Source organism: Canis lupus, chromosome 10 (genome assembly GCF_048164855.1).
Source record: "Canis lupus baileyi chromosome 10, mCanLup2.hap1, whole genome shotgun sequence".
NCBI classification, from domain to species: domain Eukaryota; kingdom Metazoa; phylum Chordata; class Mammalia; order Carnivora; family Canidae; genus Canis; species Canis lupus.
This window is the reverse complement of record NC_132847.1, coordinates 52,906,138-52,920,254: the sequence shown is the minus strand read 5'-3', so window position 1 is coordinate 52,920,254 and position 14,117 is coordinate 52,906,138. Positions and strand designations below refer to the sequence as shown.

Below are 14,117 nucleotides of genomic sequence, written 5' to 3'. Positions count from 1 at the left end.
GTGTCGGTACGAGGCATCGGGGCCTGAACAAGAGGGAGCGTTCAGCAGCAGAGACCTGGCCAAGGCTGAGTGAGAGAGCGAGTGTGAATGGGCGACCTGGGAGGGGAGAAGGGGGGGGCCGCCCAGCGTCCCTAGGGATCCGGCAGAGTGGGTGCGGGTACGTGTGCACACGCGTTTTTGAGACCCGCGGTCGGGCCTGCGCGTCAAGCACAGGGGCCACAGCCGTCTGGAGGGCGTTCCCGGGAAAGGGCGAATGTGAGCGGGCCACGCGTGCCAGTGCGGGCGAGTGTGCCAGCGGGGGAAGGGTGCGTGCGAGCACGAGTCGAGTGGGAGTGGGGGCTCACAGGCCTGAGCAGAGTGAGTGTGTCCGCGCGTGCCAGGCGCGGGAGCGTGCCAAGGCGGGGGCGCGCGGGGGCAGTGGCCGGGAGGGGGTCGTGGCGCGCGGCCGCGGAGGCGCGGGGAGACAAGGCGGGAGGGGGAGGGGAGCGAGGGCGCGCGCGGCCGAGCGGGCGCCCGCGGTCACATGGGCGAGGGAAGGAGGGAGGGAGCGCGCGAGGGAGGGAGGAGGATGGGGGGGTTAAAGCTGCCGAGCGCCGAGGAGCCGGTGCAGAGCGGGCGGCGGCGGCGGCGGCGGCGGCGGCAGCGGAGGCGGCGGCTCCAGCCGGCGCGGCGCGGGGCTCGGCAGCGGGATCCGGCAGCGGCGCTAGCTCCGCGCTCCGTGCCTCGCTCGCTGCCCGCGGTGGTCGAAGGGCGAGGCGCGGAGCCCCGGTGGCCCGAGGGCGCGGTGAGTACCCCGCGGCGGACCTCGCGCGCGGCCGGACCCGGACGCTCAGACCCTCCCGCTGACCGACAGACCCGCGGCCCTCGTGCGCGCGGGAAGACGGGGAGGACACGCGTGGGCCCGCGACCCGGGGGGAGAGGGAAACGGGAAAGTTCAAGGGAAACTTTGCCCGCAAACTCGGGGGCGGGGGCGCGTGAGCAGCCGCCCCCCGCGTCCGGGCGCGTCGGGGGTTGGGCGTGGTGATGGTGGGGGCGGACAATCGGCTGGGGGGAGGTGGCCGGGGCGGATGTCCTAGCGTCCCTATTCTCTCTCACCCCTCAGCAGCGCGCCCCGGGGCTGGGAAATTTCCGGAACTGGGGGGTCGTGATGACCCCCGCGCGCCCGGAGGGGGCTTCCTTCTCCCTTAGAAATCTAGACTTCAAAGCGCCCAGGGGTGTGAACGGACGGTTGCGCGTTTGCCAGTGTTGTGTGTGTCCGTGTGAATCCGCGCGCGCGCGTGTATGTGTGTGTGTCGGTGTGATCCCGCCTGTGGTGTCCTCATGAGTCCGCCTGTGTGTATCTCCATGTAGTGGGTCTCCTCCAGTGTCTCTTTGTAAGACCTCCAGTGTTGTGTGTTTGTGTGAGTCCGCTTGTGGTGTATCCCCGCCTCTTTGTGAGTCTGCCTGTGTGTGTCTCCCCCAGTGCGGTCTGTGCGAGCCGGCTTGGGTGTCCCTGTGTTGCTCCGAGTAGTGTATCTCCCCGTGCGTGGGGGCTGGGCCGCCGGGAGGTCACCAGACGGACAGCTCTCCTCCTCGGTTCCTCTCCTCTCCCGAGCCTCTCCTGCGTCTAGCTCTCACACTCGCTCGCTCCCTTGGCCCCCTCCCCCCTTCAGTAGCTTCAGGCGGGCAGGACTATTTCACGCCTTGTTGAAAATTCAGGATTTTCTTTCCCATTCCGTCTAGTCTCTTTCTTTGAGAAGCGTCTGTGTGTGTGTGTGTGTGTGTGTGTGTGTGTGTGTGTGTGGCTGGCAGCTTGTCTGCAAAACTAGGTGTGTGTCTGCATGCCACTGTGGGAGTGTGTCTGTAGGACTAGTTTTGCTTGTAACACTTGGTGTATTTGTGTCTGTGTCACTGGGGGTGTTCATGTGGCTGTAATCACTGAGGTGGGAATTTGAAATGCTGGGTGTGTTTGTGCATTTACAATTGCTGTATGTCCAGGGTGTCTGAAACTGTATTTGTGTGTGTCTAACTCTGGGTGTGATGGTGTACCGCTGCATGTGTGGGGATGGGACTTGAACAGTTGAATATTCCTATGGCTACAGGGCTAGCCAGGACTTGGGGGATGGAGGGGCCTATGTGTCTCAAACTATGCCTGTGTCCACTGTCAAAACCCACACAAATCTCTGAACTGGTTCTTGGGGTTTCTGGTCAGGATTGGTGACAATGGAGCTGACGTTCACACTCCATCAGGGCTAATATTCCAACAGATCCTCACCTCATACAAAGACTAAGTTTAAAGTTCACATTCAAGACTTCTTGGGGCTTCAGAATTCATACCCAGAACCCATACTGGGACACTTAAAGGCATATGGACTCACACTCAGAATTACCAGAACATTGGGACTCACACTCAGATTCACACTTAAATTCTGGGGCTCATATTCAGCTGTACACTTCAGTCCTGGGGTTTACACTCAGACTCACATTGGGACTCCAGGCTCACACTTTGATTCACATTTCTGTCCTGAGGCTCACAGACCTACATTGAGACCTAGAGCTCATGCTCAGAATCTCACTGGGGTCCTAGAGTTCACACTTGGTCCTCATTTCAAATTCATACTTACATTCTGGGGCTTATACTCAGAGTTACAGTAAGACTAAGGGCTCACACTCAGACTCCCATGGGGAACCTGGGGCTCACATTTGAACTCAAGGACTAACAACATAGGACACTGGAGTTCATGGACTCATGCCTCCATCTTGGAACTCACACTCAGATTCACACTAGCAAGATTCTCACTTCCATCCTGGCATCACTTAGGGACCCAGACTGGTATCCCTAGTGATTACATTAAACTCACTTCCATCCTGGGGCTTAGACTCTAATTAAGGCTCTATCTAGTGCTCACATTCAGACTTATGCTTCCATGTTCAGACTTTTATAGTCCCATGGAGGCCCTGGGGGTCACACTTGGAATCACACCCAGTTATTATTCTATCCTGGGGCTCACATTCAAACCCAAACTAGGATTGGGTGTTTACACTCCCAGTGAAACTTAAAACTCAAATACACCCTGTTTTCTTTGATTTATGGTGTATATCAAGGCATTTGGGTAAGGAACAGAGACTGCTACAAGACCTGTCCCCTCCAGAGGTGGGGAGGAGAAGGGATACGACTTTGGGCATGTCACTAACTTGGGCTGTGGGTTGATGGAGACAGTGGTGGGAAACCCGGACCCAGTTAGGGTTAAACCTTTCCGCCTTTCTTTCCACAAGGAAACTAGGCTATTGGCAGAAAGGTCTGAGTGGCTTTTGGCACAAGAGTGATATGTACCCGTAGGGTCTCCCATGTGCCATGTTCATGCACATACCCCTTAAATAGTTTTGGGTACCCCTTCTGTGGTAAGACAATCAGGTGTGTGTATGAAGGGGAAAGACTTATGTCCTCCCAAGACATTTCTTCCATTCGAGTCATCTTTAGTATGAGAGGAGTATAAAGGTTGACTTGGTAAAAGCATAGACCTCTGGTTCCTTTGAACATTCCAGAGTGTTGGATCTCTGATTCTAAGGTAGATGGTAGGGGGCAGCCTGGGTGGCTCAGAGGTTTAGCCTGCCTTCGGCCCCGGGTGTGATCCTGGAGACCCAGGATCGAGTCCCACATCGGGCTCCCTGCATGGAGCCTGCTTCTCCCTCTGCCTGTGTCTCTGCCTCTCTCTCTCTGTGTCTCTCATGAATAAATAAAATATTTTGAAAAAAAAAAAAAAAGGTAGATGGTAGCCCAGATCTGTGGTGAAAAGGTAGCTAAAGGAGGAGATTCAACTGAAACCAAGCCGCCTCTTCTCTGCCTTTGCGGGAGAGGAAGGGTAGGGACCAAGTTATATCTCGCAATGTCTCCTGGAATGTCTCTTGAGCCCTTTTGCTGTCTCTGTGGTATGACCAGCATTCTCTACTTCCTAAAGGAGCAGTAGCCCTGTAGGGGAGGGCTGGGCTGGGATGTAACCTATCCTGGGACTTCACCTGCCTTTACAAATGCTGCTGGGTTTACATGCCCTCCCACTATGGAGGCCAGTGAGTTGGGGCTCCCTGAGGTGCACAGTCACCCCATGGGCACCCTGAGGGCAGTAGGGATCTGGTCCTCAGGCTTCCTGTCCCTGAAGGGGACATGTGCTCCCCAGCCCCCATATGGGGTGGGAAGCTTGAAGCAAAGGGTCCTATATCAGCTCCCTGTCCCAGAAGGGGACACATGCTCCCCACCCCCTTATGGGGGGTGGGGGGCTTGAAGCAGGGCAGCCTGCTCTCTGCCCCACCATGGTGAGTTGAAGTGTAAATGAATCAAAACATATGGAGCAGATTTTCTTTGAAATGCAGATGGGTTTGGGGGGGGGGGGAGGACCATGTGTGCCTGGTTTGGTGGGGGGGCTCCCAGAGAGCAAGGAGGCTGAGAGCTGACCCCTCCTCCAGACACACCATGGGGTGAAGGGAGTTGGGGAGACCTCAACTGTGTAAACTGTGGCCCTGGGTGACCACATACACCCCTGGGCACCAGCTTCCTGTGGGGAGGGGCCAGGGAAGTAAGTGGTCCCTGTGGGTTGAGAGTGCTGAGGTCATCACCTCCCTTTACCTCTGTCTATAGAGGGCAAAGAGAATCCCCAAAGCACAGAACCATGCTGGGCTGGGAGTCACCAGAGCCTGGAGCTCCAGGGACCAAGGGGTGGAAGTGGGGAGCTGGGGCAGATATGGGGAAGAGTTAGACCCTGCTGCTTGCAGAACCACCTCCTGGAAGGTGGGGCTACACCTACAGTGGAAGGAACTGCAAGCTAGACTATCTGGTGACTTCCACCAGGGCGCGGGCTCCTGGAGTTTAGGAAGGGACTGAAGAGTCCTCAGTCCTGGAGGAATTTCCCCATACCTAGGATAGTACCCCACCTTACACTTAGTTTAGGAAGGGACTGAAGAGTCCTCAGTCCTGGAGGAATTTCCCCATACCTAGGATAGTACCCCACCTTACACTACCCATACTTTCCCCTCACGAAACTCAGCGAGGTCACACAGTAATTGCCTGTGAGTTCTGTGGGACCTGGGCTCTTGTCTGCTTTGCTCATTACTGTACTCTGCAATTGGCACAGACCCGGGACACGGTAGGAGGGCCATGTTGAGTAGACAATGCATCTTTTTTATCACATCTGACTGAGTGTTCCATGTGGGCAGGTCCATATTCTCAACTCCCAGCACAGTACCTGACAGGGATTAGGTGTTCAGTAAATGTTGAGGATTGAATCCTTGAACGGGACAGACGACAAGGAGGGGGACCTCTCTGGGGTTTGTGGCTAGAGACCCAAAACCCTCTGTTGCATTACCCCTACTTGGCTCAAAGGACCCCTGAATGATTTGTAGTCTAGAATAAAGGAAGGCCTTGGCTGTAGTCAGCAAAGGAGTGCAGAAAATAGGCAGCTTCTTCCTTGAAAAGGTCAGGACTAAGGGAGACTGGGGCAGAGGTGGGAGGTCACTTCTGTCCTCTCCTCAGCTTCAGGGTTTTCCAGAAGGTGGGAAGGTCCTTTTGCTTCATGCAACTGTGAATGTGGCCCTTGGTCTCTCTAGGTCAGGATTTCTTGGACTCTAGCCAAGGCAGTGGACCCCCACCTCTGAGCCTAGGCTCTGAGGTTGTCTAGCTACTGTGGGAGCCACAAATCATATTGGTTATTAATGTCTGTCTGAGAACACGGGGTTCAGAGCCTAAAAATACCCTATCTAGTCAGAGCTTAGGAGTTGCTGATGTGGGCTGGTGTAGCAGTAGCTGCATCTTGATAAGATAGACACAGAGCTGGGAGACACTGGAGAGTATGGAGAAACTGAGGCAGCATGGGCAGGAGATACATAGGAGACAGAGCCTCTGTTTTATATATGGAACAAAGATTTATAAAATGAGTGGTGCCAGTTCTCCAAATTACGGCAACATTTGGGGTAATCTGTTATCTTACACTGCAAAGAATTTCCTTCTTGGAGAGTTTGAAGATACATCTGATATCAGACATAAAAATTAAGTAGTCAGTAGTAACCATTTCAAGTCCAGCCTCAGGATGTCCAAAATAAGTCCATGGGGCAGCCTGGGTGGCTCAGCGGTTTAAGCGCCTGTCTTCGGCCTAGGGCGTGATCCTGGAGACCCGGGATCGAGTCCCACATCTGCCTCCCTGCATGGAGCCTGCTTCTCCCTCTGCCTGTGTCTGTCTCTCTCTCTGTGTCTATCATGAATAAATAAAATCTTTAAAAAAAATAAGTCTATGGGAAAGAAAAAAATCTCTAAGTAGCCTTTTCTGAGCTACTGTCCACATCCCTACCTCCTGGAGCCGTTCCCTGAAGCCTGAGCCCCAGTGAGGTTCTTACACACCCCCTTGTATAGGCTCCCACCTCACTTCTGACCCTCAGGCCTCTGTGTATCCCCTTTTTCCAGGAGATGGATGCTGCACAGTGGTCCCAAAAAGGTAAGAAGAGCCCAGCCTCTGAGGGCAGATGCCGTGTGACCTTGGCTTGTAAACTGACCTTTCTGGGCCCCTCTGTGAAATTGTAGGATTGGGGGGGCTGGGCCCTGGCCCAGGCTCGGAGAGAAGGCGGTTTTGGCACTCATCCAGGTCCCTGACGTCAATGACTCTCCAAATAATGGAATCAATATTGGGGGGGGGGGGGGGCAAGCGTGAACCAGGCCCCAGCGATTAGAAACAGATCAGCACAAACCCGCAGCTGATTCTGATAGAGCTGCCTTGGAGAGCTAGGGTGGGAGGCCTAGAAGGAGGTGGACCTGGTGGGGGGCTCAGGAATGGAGGTGGAGCCACTGAGTGTCCAAAACATAGGGTACACAAGTAGGCAGAAATTCTGGGGCTGCTGGGGTTGGAATGATGGGGTGGGGGCCTCCAAACTAGTCCTTTCCTTTTTTGGGCCTATGGGGTTCCAAGGATAGGGGAAGTTTGGGAATGAAGACTTCTTTCAGCCAGTAAGTGAGAAAGAGTAGGCAAGGGGAGTTTAAAGTTCATTTCTCTGCTTCCCAGACTTGGGCCCCTAGGCCATGTTAGGGGGCACAGTATGTTATACCCAGGGTAGGGGAGAGCATTGAGTGAGACCTAAGGGAGATGATCTTTTGCTTAGAGGCAGAGGGCATTGATCCAAAATAGGGAGATGGGTATTCCCTCTCACATTGGGAGTCTGGCCTCTTCCATCAGCCTATGTCCCCTCAGCCTCCTAGAAGGCAGCAGGTGAGGATGGAGAGGGCCATGGGGGTCTGTAGGGGGCTGGCCTGGTGGCAGCTGACAAAAAAACAGGAAGAAGGGCTGGGGGAGCAGCTGTAATTATGGGGCATTTATTATTAATCAGATGAAATTGCTGGAAGCAGCTGGTGTAATGTGCGTAGCGATACAGACCATGCATACCCCCACCCCAACACGTGTGCACACACACATACACACAAGCCACACACAGCCTGAGCCTTGTTTGCTTACACAATTTTTTTCTAATGAAGGTTGGAGGGCTCTCTCTTTTTTTTTTAAATAATTTCTATACCCAACACAGGGCTTGAACTCACGACCCCAAGATCAAGAGACACATGCTTTACTGACTGAGACAGCCAGGTGCCCCTGGAGGGCTCTTTATGTATGTCTGTGTCTGTTTGTCTTAGTGTGTATCTGTCTGTGCTTTTTCATGTCAACCTGCACCCTCCTCTCCCTCTATGGTCTCCTTTCCTGACTATTCTTTGGCTTGATGTGTGTCTCTCTGTCTCTCACCTCCTCTCTGTCTGCCTCTCTTGGGGCCTATTTCTTGGTGTGTCTATCTATTACCACCAGCCAGCCTGTCTCTAATACCTTAGTTTGTGGCCATCTCTTCCTGGTTGCATCTTTGGGCAGAGTTGGATGGGATATGGAGTCCCTTTCTCATGGGTATGTGTTTAGACCAATCATGCCTTTGTCAGACACATCTGGGACCTGTTTTTTGGGGGAGAGAGAGGAAATTGGACCCTGAGGATCTCCTGGGGTCTTGTAGAAGGCGAGGGCTCTGTTAAGTGACTGGAGCCCATAGAAGCAATAATGGCTTTTAAGACAGCCCTGAGTATAATAGCTCCTATATCAACTAGTTTCTAGGTATCAACTACCAGTTGTGTGACTTTGGACAAGGTGCTTTTGATCTCTGAGCCTCAGTTTCCTCATCTGTAAAATGGAAGCAGGATTACCTGCAAAGTCATTTTGCTGATTCGGTACAAAGTGTATGTTAGGTGCTTATTACATCTGACTCATTAAGAACACTGAACAAACATTAGCTGTTACTATTTTCTTTTTTTTTAGCTGTTACTATTATTACTGGAAAAGGCACTGCGCAGGCAAGAGAGAGAACTGCAGAGGTAAACTGGTAGAGCATAAAGGCATTGCAACTAGACTTGGACTCAAATCTATGCTCTGGAACTGATCAGCTGTATGGTCTTAGGCAAGTTATTTAACCTCCCTGAATCTCAAGTTTTTTCAACTGTCAGATGGGAATAATAATAGAACCTACCTCATGGAGAAGTCATGAAGATTAAATGAGATAATGCATATAAAGTGTTTGACACAGTTCCTGGCACATAACAGATGCTCAATAAATCATGGTGATGAGGCAAAAGAAGAGGATAGTATGATGGTGGGAGTTTTTGCCCTGCCAGTGGCCACATGTGAAAGTGTGTGATTGGAGGTACTTGTGCCTGTGAATTGGTTGTGTGGGGACTTTGGATTGTCTGTGGGTATGTATGCATGTGTGGTGTTAGGCCACTTCTGGCCTCCCTTTGTCCCTGTGGTTTAGAACCTGAAGTCATCAAGGGGTGCTGGAGGGAATCTGGACTATTCCCAACTTTCTCTCTTGTAGACAGGTATCTGCTACTTGCCTCAGTCTCCCTTTCTCTCACTGAGGTTGTATGGAATGAGTTCTTAGTAGGACTTAGGCCCGTGGCTTCTCTGTGACCTCTGATTTGTGCCCTTTGCCCTCCTAGAATCCAGCCTTGTCACATCATCCTGTCCCCTTGGTTTTGGAAGTCTTGAAAAGAGTTGGTCTGGAGAAGGAGGACATTGATGTGTTCCGTGTACGGCCGGTGGTGAAGAGGTATGTGCTGGGGACCCAAACGAGGCAGGTCAGTCTCCAGGGAATCAGGCATTAGGCTGGTGTGGTGGGGCTATAGGTTTGGGAATGTGAGTGAAGGAGGGCCTGAAGTCCCTTCCTTTTCTCCCTCTGTTCTTCCTCCTGAGGCTTTTCATCCCCTATGACACGTCCATAAAGAGGAAGGGCAAAGCCAGGTCTGCATGGAGAGGGCTGAATCCTGGACGTGAGAGTATGCTCTGTCTCATTGTCTGGCTCCCTTTCTGCCCCTAAAGCATCTCTCTGGCTTGACTGGGGGAGCAGCTGGGCTTGGAGTAGATGGGATGGGGGTCGGAAATTCCAAAATCTTCTGGGGCCAGCCATGGGGCTGGGCTTGACTCACCCTGCCCTGCCTTTCATTAAGGCCAGCCAAGGCCCCCGATTGGCAGCCCCGGGTGGGGGCGTCCAAGGAATTGAGGCGCTGGAGCGGAACGGAAGGGCCTATTGTCCAAAACCCGCCAGAGGCCCACAAAGGCCAGTCGGCTTTTCATCTCAGCTCCCAAACAGACTGGCCATTTTCCCGGCCCCACTCCTGGGCCGACTGACTGACCCTTCAGAACTAGGTCTGGGGTGTTGTTGAGGGTGGGGTGGGGTATCCCAGGCCAACATGTGGCCATAAAGGAGACTTAAAATGGAGTTGGGGTTCTGAAGAGGAGGAAGGGAGGCTTCAGGGGGCTGTAGAGAGTTAAGCTTCCCATCTCTCTGTTCCCAGAAGACCCAAGGACTAGGGTAGAGTATCTGATAGAAGTTTAGATTAACACAACAATAGATAATAAATATTTATAGGGGGCACACCTGGGAGGAGTCTCATGGCTTGTTGGTAAAGTGAGCTACTGCTGTGAGGGCACAAAATCCTCCCCTACAATTGGGAACACCTTATCTATTTGGAATTGGGACTGGAGAAGAGAAGGCTAGTAGTGGTCAGGCAAGACTGGGCTCCTTGCAGCAGGAGGGACTGTGGCCAGACGGTCTTTCTGCCAAGGAACGGTAGCTGTGATGCCCTGACTGTATCTCTTTGGATCCCAGAGGATACCAGAGAGCAGGGGAGGTAGAGAACACCCCTGGGGGGTTAAGGGTTAGGCAGCTTCTGTGCCCCTCCCCAAGAGGAGGCTAGGAGGGAAGACTTGGCAGTTCTGTCTACCCTCCCTTTGCAGCACCTCCAGCACCACTTTAAAAACAGCTTTTTAATTTAACAAAGTGGATGAAAAACTGTTTTTGGAAATAAAAGATATCTGCTGTCTCCCAGGCTAGCCCTCAGCCCTTGCAGAGAGCCTCTCTCCCGGTCGTCCCCGCCCCCCCACCCCCCCCTGCTGGTGGCTCCTCTCTCCTTCCCCCTCCCTCCTCCCTCTCTCCCTCCCCCTCCCTCACCCCCTCCTCTCTTTTTAGTTTCTGCTCCTTGGCCCCATAGCTTCCCCTTGGCTTCCTATTACCCACCTCCCATATCAGTGTCCCTGGAAGTCTCCTCAGTCTCTTATCTCCATGTCTCTGCATCTCCTTTTGTCTCTCCTCTCCCAGTCTCTCTTCCCGGGCTTGTCTCTCTTCCTGAATCATCTCTGTCTCCCAGCCTGTCTCAATCTCTGTCTCCCTCCCCCCCCCCCTTTCTTCCCCAACTCCTGCTCTAAATGGGTCTATTTAAAACACCCGACGCTGCCAAGTCAGAAAAGCGTCTCCTGATAAAGCGCATTAGGCCGAGGGAGGGAGGGAGAGGGAGGAGGGGGGAGGAGGGAGCAGGGAGCAGCGGGCAGATGGATTGATCCAAGCCTGTAACCCCATTAATCAGGCATCGTGGATCCCCCTCCCTCCTCCAGCTTCAGCCCCTTCTGAGCTAAAAGCCCCTTAAATATTTATCACCCCTCCCCCATGGGGTGAGGGGAGGAGTGTGTGGCCCTTGGTATGAGCATCCCCAGCTGCTTGGCGCTCCCCCCTGTGTGTTTACACATGTGCACATGTGCTTATATGTGCATGCATGGGTCTGCATAGCTACCAGGCCCAGGGCCCATCTTGTCTCTGTTCACCCCCACTGTAGAGTAGCCCTGGAATCTGACACGGTTCTTGCCCTTTCTGAAGAGTAGGGCATGCTGAATAGGGAGAACTTTGGGGTCAGTTGGGGGTTGTCAGGCCTCCCAAAGTGCAGTGTTTCTCAGAGGGCAGGAGGATGAGCTAGGGTTCAATGTCCAGATTCCCCCAAATTCCCAGATAAAGAAGTAACTTGGGGAATAGAATTGGGGGCTCCATGCTCCTAAAGTGTGCAAAGGCAACTTGGAAGGCTGGCTGAAGTTCTCCCTTTATCCTCAAAGGATAGGAATAAGATTTAGGGATAGGTTTGGGGGCTCCCAGTGACCTCCGAAATTTCTGAACATCACCTGGGCCTGGGTGGAGGTGGCCATCACCTCCAGAGAGTAGGAAGATGGTCACTCTCCAGGGGTGATGTAGGACTGGGTCCCACATCTCATGACTTATTGACCCCCCCCCCCCCTGTCTGTAGAGGTCAGTCAACCCTGAGACGTGCAGGGGTCCCTTGTAGTTGGCCTGAGGCAACTTCACCCTGGGCGGGGGAAGGGAGGCCCCGGCCGCCCTGGGTGTGAGGAGGGGCCGCGGCTCCCAGCCGAGGGTCCCTTCCCCCTCTCCTCCCCCAGCATCAAGTGCCACATCTCCTCCTGACTCAGACAATTAGATTCAAAGGATGACCTCACTGCCTGCCGTCCCTCACTCGCTCCCTCTGCTAGCTCGCCTCGCTTGCTCGCGGCGCGCTCCTTCCTCCCCTCCTCCCGGCCCGCTCGCGCCTCGCTCGCTTGCTCACAGCTCAGCTCGGCCCCTGGCCCGCCCGCCCGCCCGGACTCTGGGTGTTGTTGCGGGGGGCTCCTGCCCCCACCCCCCCGGCCCCGGGCCTCCTGGACCCCAGCCCCGAGCCCCGGGGGCCCGATGCCCACGGGCTGCCGGGCGGACCCACGGAGCGCCGGAGGCACCGACCCGGCGCCTGCGCGGGGACCCAGGTCAGTGGGCGCGGGGCCACGGGGCCAGAGAACTTGTCACCCCCACTGCCGCCGCTGAGACGCCCCCGCCCGCACCAGCCCGCCAGCCCGCCTCGGAGCTTCCCGCTCCTTTCTCGGCCCCCGCCCCCCGCGGCTGCTCGGCGCGCTCCCCCTGCCAAGCTGTCTCTCTTCTCTTTCTCCCCCCCCAACCCCCTGCCTCTGCAGCCGGTGGGAGGGACTGGGACTTCCTGAGGTCCCAGGGATGGGGCCGGGGCCCATTGGCTGCAAACGGCCCAGGCCTCTGAGAGAGGAGGGGGCTCTGGCTGTGTCCATTGGCCTGGGGGAGGGGACCACCACCTGGGTGGGAAGGGGGCTACTGAGAATGAGGCCCAGGGTATGGGGGTGACATCTACACAGAGGGGGATGAGCTCTTGATAATCTTTCTTTTCTCACATCCTGTGGGCCTCTTGCCTGGCTTCATTTGTCCCCACCTCCTAGCAAACTTTAGTCCCCACTGCCTACTTTCATTTGGTCCCCGTGTTCTTTTGGGCCGTGTCACCTGATTTCCCTAGACACTCCCTCCTGATTTCTTCTGTTGGCACTGTTTGCTTAAGTCCCTATCACCTGGCTTTATGGGATTGCCCTACCCGGGTTCCTTCCTTCTGTCCTCCCCTGCTGTCTGGTGTTTGCTGCCCTGATTAGCTTCCTTGGAGCCTATCATGCTCCCTTTAGGATAGGGCATCAGGGCCCAAACTACACCTGGAGTGGCAAGTGGTAAGGATGTCAACAGCATTGCCATTTATTCCTGGGTTGGGGCCTGGCCAGCACAGCTTGGATTCCATTCTGCCTGGACAGCGACACAGCATCTTCTCTTGTGATGGGGGGCAGGGCTACAGGGTCCGAGGACGCTTTAGAATTCTTGTCCTCAGCGGTTAGAGGAGCACTGGCTTGGCCAATGCTGTCCCCATCTCTCTTTGGGCCTGACAGTGATGACAGGGCCTTGGCAGGGGCTGGGGGTTAAGGTCTGGGCCACATCTCCTTCTCCTTACCTTGCCTCTTGCAGTCAGGCCTGACAGGTGCACTACAGATAGTTGTGGGCACAGAGAGGTTTTGAAGAGGCCTGGGATCACACAGCAGGTGGCTAGGCTGAGAGCTGTTGCTGATCCTCATCCTGGACAAGAGGAGTTGCTCTGGGAAGGCAGGAGGGGACTGGGGAGTGGGCTGATTTCTTAGGTTTTCTGGTTCCTGCTACTCCCAGTGCCACCATCTCTTCACCCAGGGGCTTCCTCACCCCGTACTGTCTGGCCTGGATATCTGCTTATTCCCAAATGCTGGGAAAGCAGGGTCAAGGGAAGAAGGAGCCACCTAGAAAATTATATTTACTTGCAGTTTTGGGACCAAGAAACTTCCTCTTTCTTTCCTTCCTTAGGCCACCCTGAGCTTTAGCCCCCACCCTCCAAGTACAGCCTGGGCAATCTGAGGTCCTAGCATGGAATGACTGTCGGGAGTGTGTATCTTTGTATTTCCCACTGCTGGATGTGAGAGCATGAGAGGCTGAGGGCGACTAGGGGACTGAGTTTCTGAAGGTGCACTGGTATCTATGTAGAAGATAGACTGTTCTGAACATGTGATGGCATCCATATGTGAGACTGTGACTGTTTTGAGTGAGCGCGCGTGAGAGTCTGCGTGTGTGACTATAATACGTGTGTGCATGCACAGCGTGTGTGAAGCTGTGGCAGTGGGTGTCCATGTGGGAGGCCGAGGTGTGTGGTCACAATGGGAAACTCTGAGTGCCAGTGCCCATGAGAGGCCGCCGGGGTGTGTCTGTGAAGCTCTCTGAAGCTCAGGCCCTGTGTATGCAGAGGTAAGGGAGGGCTTTGGGGAGCTCCGCAAGCTGGTAGTGAGAGTCCAAGTATGTGCTGCATCTCAGGGAGAAGTGAGCTCTGGGTGCTGTGTGACCCTGAATTGCTGTTGTGTGTGTGAGCATGTGTGCGCACGTACTCATGCCTGTGTTTACCCATC

At 54.6% G+C, this 14,117-nt stretch overlaps 1 protein-coding gene across 6 annotated transcripts in view; it reads left to right on the top strand.

The window, feature by feature from the left end:
- The first annotated feature begins 236 nt into the window (after positions 1-236).
- The window catches only part of CNTFR (ciliary neurotrophic factor receptor), a 38,583-nt gene continuing 24,702 nt past the window's right edge, over positions 237-14,117 (top strand). For 2 of the 6 annotated variants that reach the window (XM_072841728.1, XM_072841732.1), the window contains exons 1-2: positions 642-784; positions 8,981-9,090. The gene's annotated coding sequence lies outside the window, so the exon portion shown is untranslated. Of the gene's footprint in view, positions 358-641; positions 785-8,314; positions 8,443-8,980; positions 9,091-14,117 lie in introns of those variants that run through there. The other 4 variants (XM_072841733.1, XM_072841730.1, XM_072841731.1 and 1 more) reach the window with 4 other exon arrangements.